General features: G+C 35.3%; 2 long non-coding RNA genes across 2 annotated transcripts; both read left to right on the top strand.

Annotated features, from left to right (window-relative positions):
• The first annotated feature begins 1363 nt into the window (after nucleotides 1-1363).
• LOC128205419 (uncharacterized) lies at nucleotides 1364-5073 on the top strand. Its single transcript, XR_008256245.1, has 2 exons — nucleotides 1364-1689; nucleotides 1985-5073. It is a non-coding gene; the product is annotated as an uncharacterized LOC128205419 (long non-coding RNA).
• A 2003-nt stretch (nucleotides 5074-7076) lies between these two features.
• LOC128206578 (uncharacterized) lies at nucleotides 7077-10791 on the top strand. Its single transcript, XR_008256506.1, has 2 exons — nucleotides 7077-7402; nucleotides 7698-10791. It is a non-coding gene; the product is annotated as an uncharacterized LOC128206578 (long non-coding RNA).
• Nucleotides 10792-12179: the final 1388 nt, after the last annotated feature.

Below are 12179 nucleotides of genomic sequence, written 5' to 3'. Positions count from 1 at the left end.
GAATTAATATGATTTTGTTCCTTTATTAAAATGCTTTTCTGAGTCTGAGTCTAGACTTGGACATGAGACTGTTCGTAACCATGGCTCCCGAAGTCCATTTATTGAGTCTGGTGAATGCACGTGCGGATCCTGTACAAGATATGAGACAAATGCGAAATCTATTGCGGGTGATAGTTTGTTATAGGGCGATTGGTCAATGAGAAACTTATAGGTAGGTGGTAGGACATTAAAAATATCTTCATCGCCGAAGGTAATTAACAATACTATCGGGGTCATAGAATTCTCGATGAACACATGGTCAAGAATGTTGTGGTTTTATAGGAATAATTGTGTAGCATGAGCCCAGGCCGTGAGGCGACTGTGTGCGACTGTCAAATTATAAGACTAAATTAATGTAGATATCAAATTCTAATACACAAAAATGTGGTCTGATTCTTGCTTTAATTTCCCAAAACATTTGCGTTACCAGTCATCGTTTGGGATGCCTGTTCTGAGTTCAATTATATTGGATGGCCAATACCATTCAAGGTTTCATTACGGTCAAGGTGTTAACACGTGATTTGCCCCGATGAGCATGAAGCGAAATCTGTCTGCAAATGAAAAAGGATAAACCCATGTTATGTCGTTTACTTTTTTTTTCTTGAACCTGCTCACTTTCACCTCGGGCTCAATCTCACGGCCGAGGGAACACAAGCACGGCGCTCTAACCAACTGAGCTAATCGGGCGACTGGTTCTTACACACCGCACTCCTCCAAATAACCTGTTTAAGTCGACCCTGTTTAAGTCGGCTGTAGGCACTCCTGCCATTGACCACTGCATTTATTAGAGTAAATCTGGAAGGTAAAAGTGTGTCACGTATGAGGGCTTGAATTCACAACAGGCGGAACACTAGCACAGCGCTCCTACCAACTGAGCCGGGTGGCTGGTTCTTACCCTCACACACTACAGAAAGGCCACTTACCTGACATACGCAGTATCTACATCTCGTTTAGGGGATATTATGGTAGGACGCTTTTCTGGTGACCTGTACTGTATAACTTCGAGGCGGATACATGTTTACTCACCGAACGAGACATGATACATGTCCTCTGAATTAAGCTTATATTTATTATATACGTGCCTATTTAATTTTCCCTTTTCTATTTTTTTCGGTTAAATTTACCACCATCTGTCAAATGCGCGAATGAATACGAATGTGTTACGTAGTGTAAAATCTAGTGTATAATTGTATCTCTATAGATCCTATAAGACATTATTTTGCGCAAAAATGTATGCTATATTTTGACGTTATCAACGTTGACGTCATTTAATGTTGACGTCATTTCCTGTTCATTATATACATACAACCTGCAGTGCGTTCAGTAAGGCGAGCGTTTACAAAACGTTTTGTTTTGTATCCCTGTTGCAACGCTACGCATACACGTTAAGCGGGAAACCAAACAGCGAACGTTCGCCTCAAACATCTTTACTGAACGCACTGCTGATGAAGGCCGAATGTATATATATTTCCAGAGCACGAATGAGTACCTATCACGGCTGATCATAGTCTCGAGCCCCCCTCAGACCTTGCATGGCTCAGGCCCCACCCCCGAGGCTGCTAGAGACCAAGCCTCTCTCCTAGCACTTAAAATCCTAGGTGATCCTGGGAAAGAAGATTCCCCAGGGCCGGTGATTGCTTCCGGAGACGGGTGAGGGCAGATTCTTCTTAAATGTTTAATAATTTCTCTGTGTTGGTCTATTTGGTATAAAGGTTGAAAGTTTTTTAGTGGTATTAGATGCTCCCCTTTCACCCAAAAGGCTGTGTTGGACATAAGTGCTGGTTTCTTCCAAGAGAATGGATTGTATCAGCTTTGATCAGCTCTTGTCACAATTGAGCTTACAGAAATTAATTTTTATTATCTTGTGAGTTATACCTAATTTAAATCTTTAAAAGATAGTCGAACAGTGTAAGTCAAATGTGCCGATCTTATTCTTTTATTTAAGGACCCAGACAACGAAGTAGTAGCTTCTCAGATGAGATGTATCGGTGACGGACGTTGATTACCCACAATTCTCTGACGATTACAAGTCTGCAAATTTGGAACTCAGTGCAAAAGGGTCATAACTCCATCTTAATATAGAAAGAGCTATGTCTGTTTTGCACTTAGCCCTGGAAATGGCGTGGTTGAACGCGAAACAGTCCTAAATGACATGATTGAAAGATTAACATAGAACTCTTTCGCTTTCACCCTTCGACTGATAGTTATTTTAGGAAGAAATCTCTAAATGCTGACTGTGTTTCTTTTTGCCATCATAGTTGTAAACAACATTTGTTTTGTATATTTGTTAATGTTCTGCATATTTTGTTTAAAACTTTAGCATTGATTGATGCACCTTTAGATTTTCAATGACACATTTAGAATGATTAAAACAACATTCTTAAATTTTGTGAACATTGTAAATATACATTATGGCAATAAGGAAAACAGTTGTCGAACATGAGTTAAATACCTGTTCTGTTGTTCGTTTCATCTTAGTTGTACTAATGTTATAACAAAATATTATTTAGTTACAAGGAATTGGATCCTGGCAAATGATTTCATTAAAATGATATTGTTGGTATAAAATGAAATGTTTAGTAAGTACTTACCACAGTTGACAAGTTGATAGTTTGTGTAATCTACTGGCAACAATTTCTCCAAACTTCTTAAGTCCCTTATAACAGGATTAAGATAAGCTTTCTATTTTTGTGTTTCAAAAATTTGCATAATATAAACATCTTTCAGAGTTTTTATACTTAAATAGGACTTAACTTTATGATAAATACAATAAACCATTTTTCATATATCAAAATTCAATTTAAGTATGTATTTTGGCTAATTGAAATAAGCTACTTAAGCCTGTTAAGCTTCGGAAGTTTCCAGAAATTGGGCCCTGGGGCCTTTTTCAATATTATTTCTCATCCGTATCTTTAGACAAGCCTCAGTGATTCCATTCATTTGATTGGCTGGTTAATTTTACAATCCAATCACAACACTCTGATTCTATTCTAAAATTTAAGTTTAATCTAAGTTGGTTATTAAATAAAGCCCCAGATTAAACAAGCACTTTTATTAAAGATTGAAATTCATAGCATGCATTTAGCTGTAAACAATAAAACAATTTTGTACTCGATCTTCAAAATTAGAATCCCTTAAACCTATTAGTTTTTATTTGCAGTAGTGTTTTAAAAAGAATATAGTTCTACAATTCACCGTGTGGTTGTTCTGTATTATAAAGCTTTAATTTTAATATCTGTTAGACTCAGTCATATTTTGATGTGATGATTGTGTTTTTCTGTTAATAATTATGATGATTTCTTATTTGTGATTCTACATTCATGTAATGTGTTAGTTATCAAAAAGTTGAAAGTTGTACCTCTTATTGCAGTGAGGTTATAGTTTTCAGTTCTACTTTTCATATCCTATTCTGAAATTTAAAATACCAAGATCAGTTTAACAGATTTAACTCATTTGATTTCATTTTGGCATTGTATTTTGGGTAATGCTTTCAATGATCATGTGATTTGTCACCAGAAGTCACATGATCACAAGTTCAACAATGGTATATTCTTCACACATTAAATTTCTTAGCGCAATGTTACAGTGTTTTTTTAAAGAGACTCAAATTTTTTGTTGGCCATATTTAAAAAAAAGAAAAGAAATTAGACTTACTATTCTTACAACTATCTGATATAAAATTGATCTTAAATTATTATCAATTGAATGAAGAAATTCGGATTTGTGTGAAGAGTAAACACTGTGAGACTTTTAGAATAGTCAAAGTATTACACTTACAGGTATTTGTTCCCTGCTTTAATAATAAATACATGTATTTGTAAACAGGGGGCCCTGGCTCATGGGATATTTAAGGTATCTGACTCACAAATATGTGACTTTGTATGCAAGGTGGCCCCATGTGATTTTGGTATCATTTGAAAGTGTTTTGTGTGCACATAAAGAAAATACAAAACTAAGGTAACAACCGCAATTACTCAGCTTTTAAAGATTTCAAAATGATTCCTGTATGTCCAATTTCAGTTATAAAGAACAAATCAGTCAGTAAGTTGTTTATTATAGTGTTATGCGTACATAGCGTAACAACATTTCATAATAAATAGTTTTACATTTACACCAGGCCCATTGGGTCTATAAGTCACCTATAAATCGGCGGTATATGGAGCATAATTTCATATAAAACATAAGTTGTATGTAACAGTGCAGATATACGAACAATCGAGTACTATTTTACAAAGCATCAATGACCGGAATTAAGACAACAATAATCAATCAAGTATAGTGCATTTATTGCAAAATGATACATTTTAAGTGTCACATGCATTGCTTTCAATGATTGTGTAAGAAATATTATAAATATATTTAAGCTGTAATAACTTTATGAAATGATGTACTTTTGTTCATTTACATGTATATTACATATTTAAACTCAGCAATCAAATACCCTTCAAATGATGCCAACATCTTATAGGGTCACCTGGCCTCACAATTGAACATTAAGGTCAATGGGAGCTATCTGAGAACTGCTAGTAGCTAATTTGAGGGTCGGATTCTGTAAATTAGATTTTCATAATGCTTCATACATTAAGTTTCAGGTCATTCGTTGCTTGTGTAAAAAAAAGTTGGCTCATATTTATTGTCAAATGCTATGATGATTTCAAACAGGACTTTAAATATTGTATGTGTATCTTTTGACCTTGGCCTTGACCTGGATCCTTCTGACTGGGTGAAGGCAGCTTTCTGTGGTGATATTTCAGTGTCATTGTGGACAATTGATTGCCAATCAGTACTTTGTACCAATAGAAAGCCTTATTTTACATTTTCGGACACAACCATTCTAACATTCTAATGTCTACCATTAACCAATGTTAACCTGAAATATAATTGTGTGAAGTTTTTTATGAAGACGTACTTGTTTGAATGAGCTGGGGCTTACATTTAAGTTACAGGCATCGTGCAATACATGTGTTAATCCATCTTCATATATTAAGTGCTCCAAAACATTATGTTGCTTAAAAAAATAAACAGTTATCAGAGCATTTTTGTTTTATAATTTACATTTCATTTGCCGGGTATCATTTCCTGACAATCTATCTCTGACGTTTTAATTATTCTAAGATGCCTAGTTTAAGCATTCACGTATAGTGTCTCACTGTATCAAATTTGACGAGCTATGAAGGTGTTAGTTTGAAAATCAATAATGTATTTGACAATTATTGTATTGGCTTCAAAAATGTTCTACATTCAAAATCTGCTGCCATATAAAATCGTCGTAAATAGAGCTTCATGATTTAGCCTCCACTGATGTAGGGTTTTTCTGAACCGACGTATTGCCGTTTTTGTAATACTCATTGATTTAGAGTGTGAAGTTGAGTTTGGAACGGTAACGTGGACTGCCCTGTTCAACTCAGTCCCTTAAAAGTGTTTGTTGCCTTGAAAAGGCGTCATTGACCTCTGCAGTTCCAATATCATATGGCTTTACGTGCTCGTTAAATGCATTAGGAGGCCAGTTTTATGAAGGTTTATGCAATAAATTCATCTGATTTCAGACACAAGACTCATCAAGGCAAAACCTCAGCTCATTGTATTTTTTCTTCTCTTTGATCAATGTTCGTATAATTTGCTGAGATATATTAATGTTTTGCTATTATTTACATACACTTTTGTTAAAGAAATGGAATTAATATGATTTTGTTCCTTTATTAAAATGCTTTTCTGAGTCTGAGTCTAGACTTGGACATGAGACTGTTCGTAACCATGGCTCCCGAAGTCCATTTATTGAGTCTGGTGAATGCACGTGCGGATCCTGTACAAGATATGAGACAAATGCGAAATCTATTGCGGGTGATAGTTTGTTATAGGGCGATTGGTCAATGAGAAACTTATAGGTAGGTGGTAGGACATTAAAAATATCTTCATCGCCGAAGGTAATTAACAATACTATCGGGGTCATAGAATTCTCGATGAACACATGGTCAAGAATGTTGTGGTTTTATAGGAATAATTGTGTAGCATGAGCCCAGGCCGTGAGGCGACTGTGTGCGACTGTCAAATTATAAGACTAAATTAATGTAGATATCAAATTCTAATACACAAAAATGTGGTCTGATTCTTGCTTTAATTTCCCAAAACATTTGCGTTACCAGTCATCGTTTGGGATGCCTGTTCTGAGTTCAATTATATTGGATGGCCAATACCATTCAAGGTTTCATTACGGTCAAGGTGTTAACACGTGATTTGCCCCGATGAGCATGAAGCGAAATCTGTCTGCAAATGAAAAAGGATAAACCCATGTTATGTCGTTTACTTTTTTTTTCTTGAACCTGCTCACTTTCACCTCGGGCTCAATCTCACGGCCGAGGGAACACAAGCACGGCGCTCTAACCAACTGAGCTAATCGGGCGACTGGTTCTTACACACCGCACTCCTCCAAATAACCTGTTTAAGTCGACCCTGTTTAAGTCGGCTGTAGGCACTCCTGCCATTGACCACTGCATTTATTAGAGTAAATCTGGAAGGTAAAAGTGTGTCACGTATGAGGGCTTGAATTCACAACAGGCGGAACACTAGCACAGCGCTCCTACCAACTGAGCCGGGTGGCTGGTTCTTACCCTCACACACTACAGAAAGGCCACTTACCTGACATACGCAGTATCTACATCTCGTTTAGGGGATATTATGGTAGGACGCTTTTCTGGTGACCTGTACTGTATAACTTCGAGGCGGATACATGTTTACTCACCGAACGAGACATGATACATGTCCTCTGAATTAAGCTTATATTTATTATATACGTGCCTATTTAATTTTCCCTTTTCTATTTTTTTCGGTTAAATTTACCACCATCTGTCAAATGCGCGAATGAATACGAATGTGTTACGTAGTGTAAAATCTAGTGTATAATTGTATCTCTATAGATCCTATAAGACATTATTTTGCGCAAAAATGTATGCTATATTTTGACGTTATCAACGTTGACGTCATTTAATGTTGACGTCATTTCCTGTTCATTATATACATACAACCTGCAGTGCGTTCAGTAAGGCGAGCGTTTACAAAACGTTTTGTTTTGTATCCCTGTTGCAACGCTACGCATACACGTTAAGCGGGAAACCAAACAGCGAACGTTCGCCTCAAACATCTTTACTGAACGCACTGCTGATGAAGGCCGAATGTATATATATTTCCAGAGCACGAATGAGTACCTATCACGGCTGATCATAGTCTCGAGCCCCCCTCAGACCTTGCATGGCTCAGGCCCCACCCCCGAGGCTGCTAGAGACCAAGCCTCTCTCCTAGCACTTAAAATCCTAGGTGATCCTGGGAAAGAAGATTCCCCAGGGCCGGTGATTGCTTCCGGAGACGGGTGAGGGCAGATTCTTCTTAAATGTTTAATAATTTCTCTGTGTTGGTCTATTTGGTATAAAGGTTGAAAGTTTTTTAGTGGTATTAGATGCTCCCCTTTCACCCAAAAGGCTGTGTTGGACATAAGTGCTGGTTTCTTCCAAGAGAATGGATTGTATCAGCTTTGATCAGCTCTTGTCACAATTGAGCTTACAGAAATTAATTTTTATTATCTTGTGAGTTATACCTAATTTAAATCTTTAAAAGATAGTCGAACAGTGTAAGTCAAATGTGCCGATCTTATTCTTTTATTTAAGGACCCAGACAACGAAGTAGTAGCTTCTCAGATGAGATGTATCGGTGACGGACGTTGATTACCCACAATTCTCTGACGATTACAAGTCTGCAAATTTGGAACTCAGTGCAAAAGGGTCATAACTCCATCTTAATATAGAAAGAGCTATGTCTGTTTTGCACTTAGCCCTGGAAATGGCGTGGTTGAACGCGAAACAGTCCTAAATGACATGATTGAAAGATTAACATAGAACTCTTTCGCTTTCACCCTTCGACTGATAGTTATTTTAGGAAGAAATCTCTAAATGCTGACTGTGTTTCTTTTTGCCATCATAGTTGTAAACAACATTTGTTTTGTATATTTGTTAATGTTCTGCATATTTTGTTTAAAACTTTAGCATTGATTGATGCACCTTTAGATTTTCAATGACACATTTAGAATGATTAAAACAACATTCTTAAATTTTGTGAACATTGTAAATATACATTATGGCAATAAGGAAAACAGTTGTCGAACATGAGTTAAATACCTGTTCTGTTGTTCGTTTCATCTTAGTTGTACTAATGTTATAACAAAATATTATTTAGTTACAAGGAATTGGATCCTGGCAAATGATTTCATTAAAATGATATTGTTGGTATAAAATGAAATGTTTAGTAAGTACTTACCACAGTTGACAAGTTGATAGTTTGTGTAATCTACTGGCAACAATTTCTCCAAACTTCTTAAGTCCCTTATAACAGGATTAAGATAAGCTTTCTATTTTTGTGTTTCAAAAATTTGCATAATATAAACATCTTTCAGAGTTTTTATACTTAAATAGGACTTAACTTTATGATAAATACAATAAACCATTTTTCATATATCAAAATTCAATTTAAGTATGTATTTTGGCTAATTGAAATAAGCTACTTAAGCCTGTTAAGCTTCGGAAGTTTCCAGAAATTGGGCCCTGGGGCCTTTTTCAATATTATTTCTCATCCGTATCTTTAGACAAGCCTCAGTGATTCCATTCATTTGATTGGCTGGTTAATTTTACAATCCAATCACAACACTCTGATTCTATTCTAAAATTTAAGTTTAATCTAAGTTGGTTATTAAATAAAGCCCCAGATTAAACAAGCACTTTTATTAAAGATTGAAATTCATAGCATGCATTTAGCTGTAAACAATAAAACAATTTTGTACTCGATCTTCAAAATTAGAATCCCTTAAACCAATTAGTTTTTATTTGCAGTAGTGTTTTAAAAAAAATATAGTTCTACAATTCACCGTGTGGTTGTTCTGTATTATAAAGCTTTAATTTTAATATCTGTTAGACTCAGTCATATTTTGATGTGATGATTGTGTTTTTCTGTTAATAATTATGATGATTTCTTATTTGTGATTCTACATTCATGTAATGTGTTAGTTATCAAAAAGTTGAAAGTTGTACCTCTTATTGCAGTGAGGTTATAGTTTTCAGTTCTACTTTTTATATCCTATTCTGAAATTTAAAATACCAAGATCAGTTTAACAGATTTAACTCATTTGATTTCATTTTGGCATTGTATTTTGGGTAATGCTTTCAATGATCATGTGATTTGTCACCATAAGTCACATGATCACAAGTTCAACAATGGTATATTCTTCACACATTAAATTTCTTAGCGCAATGTTACAGGGTGTTTTTTTTCTAAAGAGACTCAAATTTTTTGTTGGCCATATTTAAAAAAAAGAAAAGAAATTAGACTTACTATTCTTACAACTATCTGATATAAAATTGATCTTAAATTATTATCAATTGAATGAAGAAATTCGGATTTGTGTGAAGAGTAAACACTGTGAGACTTTTAGAATAGTCAAAGTATTACACTTACAGGTATTTGTTCCCTGCTTTAATAATAAATACATGTATTTGTAAACAGGGGGCCCTGGCTCATGGGATATTTAAGGTATCAGACTCACAAATATGTGACTTTGTATGCAAGGTGGCCCCATGTGATTTTGGTATCATTTGAAAGTGTTTTGTGTGCACATAAAGAAAATACAAAACTAAGGTAACAACCGCAATTACTCAGCTTTTAAAGATTTCAAAATGATTCCTGTATGTCCAATTTCAGTTATAAAGAACAAATCAGTCAGTAAGTTGTTTATTATAGTGTTATGTGTACATAGCATAACAACATTTCATAATAAATAGTTTTACATTTACACCAGGCCCATTGGGTCTATAAGTCACCTATAAATCGGCGGTATATGGAGCATAATTTCATATAAAACATAAGTTGTATGTAACAGTGCAGATATACGAACAATCGAGTACTATTTTACAAAGCATCAATGACCGGAATTAAGACAACAATAATCAATCAAGTATAGTGCATTTATTTCAAAATGATACATTTTAAGTGTCACATGCATTGCTTTCAATGATTGTGTAAGAAATATTATAAATATATTCAAGCTGTAATAACTGTATGAAATGATGTACTTTTGTTCATTTACATGTATATTACATATTTAAACTCAGCAATCAAATACCCTTCAAATGATGCCAACATCTTATAGGGTCACCTGGCCTCACAATTGAACATTAAGGTCAATGGGAGCTATCTGAGAACTGCTAGTAGCTAATTTGAGAGTCGGATTCTGTAAATTAGATTTTCATTATGCTTCATACATTAAGTTTCAGGTCATTCGTTGCTTGTGTAAAAAAAAGTTAGCTCATATTTATTGTCAAATGCTATGATGATTTCAAACAGGACTTTAAATATTGTATGTGTATCTTTTGACCTTGGCCTTGACCTGGATCCTTCTGACTGGGTGAAGGCAGCTTTCTGTGGTGATATTTCAGTGTCATTGTGGACATTTGATTGCCAATCAGTACTTTGTACCAATAGAAAGCCTTATTTTACATTTTCGGACACAACCATTCTAACATTCTAATGTCTACCATTAACCAATGTTTACCTGAAATATAATTGTGTGAAGTTTTTTATGAAGACGTACTTGTTTGAATGAGCTGGGGCTTACATTTAAGTTACAGGCATCGTGCAATACATGTGTTAATCCATCTTCATATATTAAGTGCTCCAAAACATTATGTTGCTTAAAAAAATAAACAGTTATCAGAGCATTTTTGTTTTATAATTTACATTTCATTTGCCGGGTATCATTTCCTGACAATCTATCTCTGACGTTTTAATTATTCTAAGATGCCTAGTTTAAGCATTAAACTAGTGTCTCACTGTATCAAATGTGACGAGCTATGAAGACGTTAGTTTGAAAATCAATAATGTATTAGACAATTATTGTATTGGCTTCAAAAATGTTCTACATTCAAAAAATCTGCTGCCATATAAAATCGTCGTAAATAGAGCTTCATGATTTAGCCTCCACTGATGTAGGGTTTTTCTGAACCGATGTATTGTCGTTTTTGTATTACTCAATTGAGATTTACTAATTGATTTAGAGTGTGAAGTTGAGTTTGGAACGGTAACGTGGACTGCCCTGTTCAACCCAGTCCCTTTTAAGTGTTTGTTGCCTTTAAAAGGCGTCATTGACCTCTGCAGTTCCAATATGGCTTGACGTGCTCGTTAAATGCATTAGGAGGCCAGTTTTATGAAGCTTTATGCATTACGAACAGTCTCAAGTCTGAGTTCAGACACAAGACTCATCAAGGCAAAACCTCAGCTCATTGTATTTTTTCTTCTCTTTGATCAATGTTCGTAAAATTTGCTGAGATATATTAATGTTTTGCTATTATTTACATACACTTTTGTTAAAGAAATGGAATTAATATGATTTTGTTCCTTTATTAAAATGCTTTTCTGAGTCTGAGTTTAGACTTGGACATGAGACTGTTCGTAACCATGGCCCCCGAAGTCCATTTATTGAGTCTGGTGAATGCACGTGCGGATCCTGTACAAGATATGAGACAAATGCGAAATCTATTGCGGGTGATACAATGTAGTTTGTTATAGGGCGACTGGTCAATGAGAAACTTATAGCTAGGTGGTAGGACATTAAAAAATATCTTCATCGCCGAAGGTAATTAACAATACTATCGGGGTCATATAATTATCGATGAACACATGGTCATGAATGTTGTGGTTTTATAGGAATAATTGTGTAGCATGAGCCCAGGCCGTTAGGCGACTGTGTGCGACTGTCAAATTATAAGACTAAATTAATGTAGATATCAAATTCTAATACACAAAAATGTGGTCTGATTCTTGCTTTAATTTCCCAAAACATTTGCGTTACCAGTCATCGTTTGGGATGCCTGTTCTGAGTTCAATTATATTGGATGGCCAATACCATTCAAGGTTTCATTACGGTCAAGGTGTTAACACGTAATTTGCCCCGATGAGCATGAAGCGAAATCTGTCTGCAAAGAAAAAGGATAAACCCATGTTATGCCGTTTGCTTTTTTTTCTTGAACCTGCTCACTTTCACCTCGGGCTCAAACTCACGGCCGAGGGAACACAAGCACGGCGCTCTAACCAACTGAGCTAATCGG

This window comes from Mya arenaria, chromosome 10 (genome assembly GCF_026914265.1).
Source record: "Mya arenaria isolate MELC-2E11 chromosome 10, ASM2691426v1".
NCBI classification, from domain to species: Eukaryota; Metazoa; Mollusca; class Bivalvia; order Myida; family Myidae; genus Mya; species Mya arenaria.
Note: the sequence above shows the minus strand (reverse complement) of the source record. Positions and strands in the feature narration are given on the sequence as shown.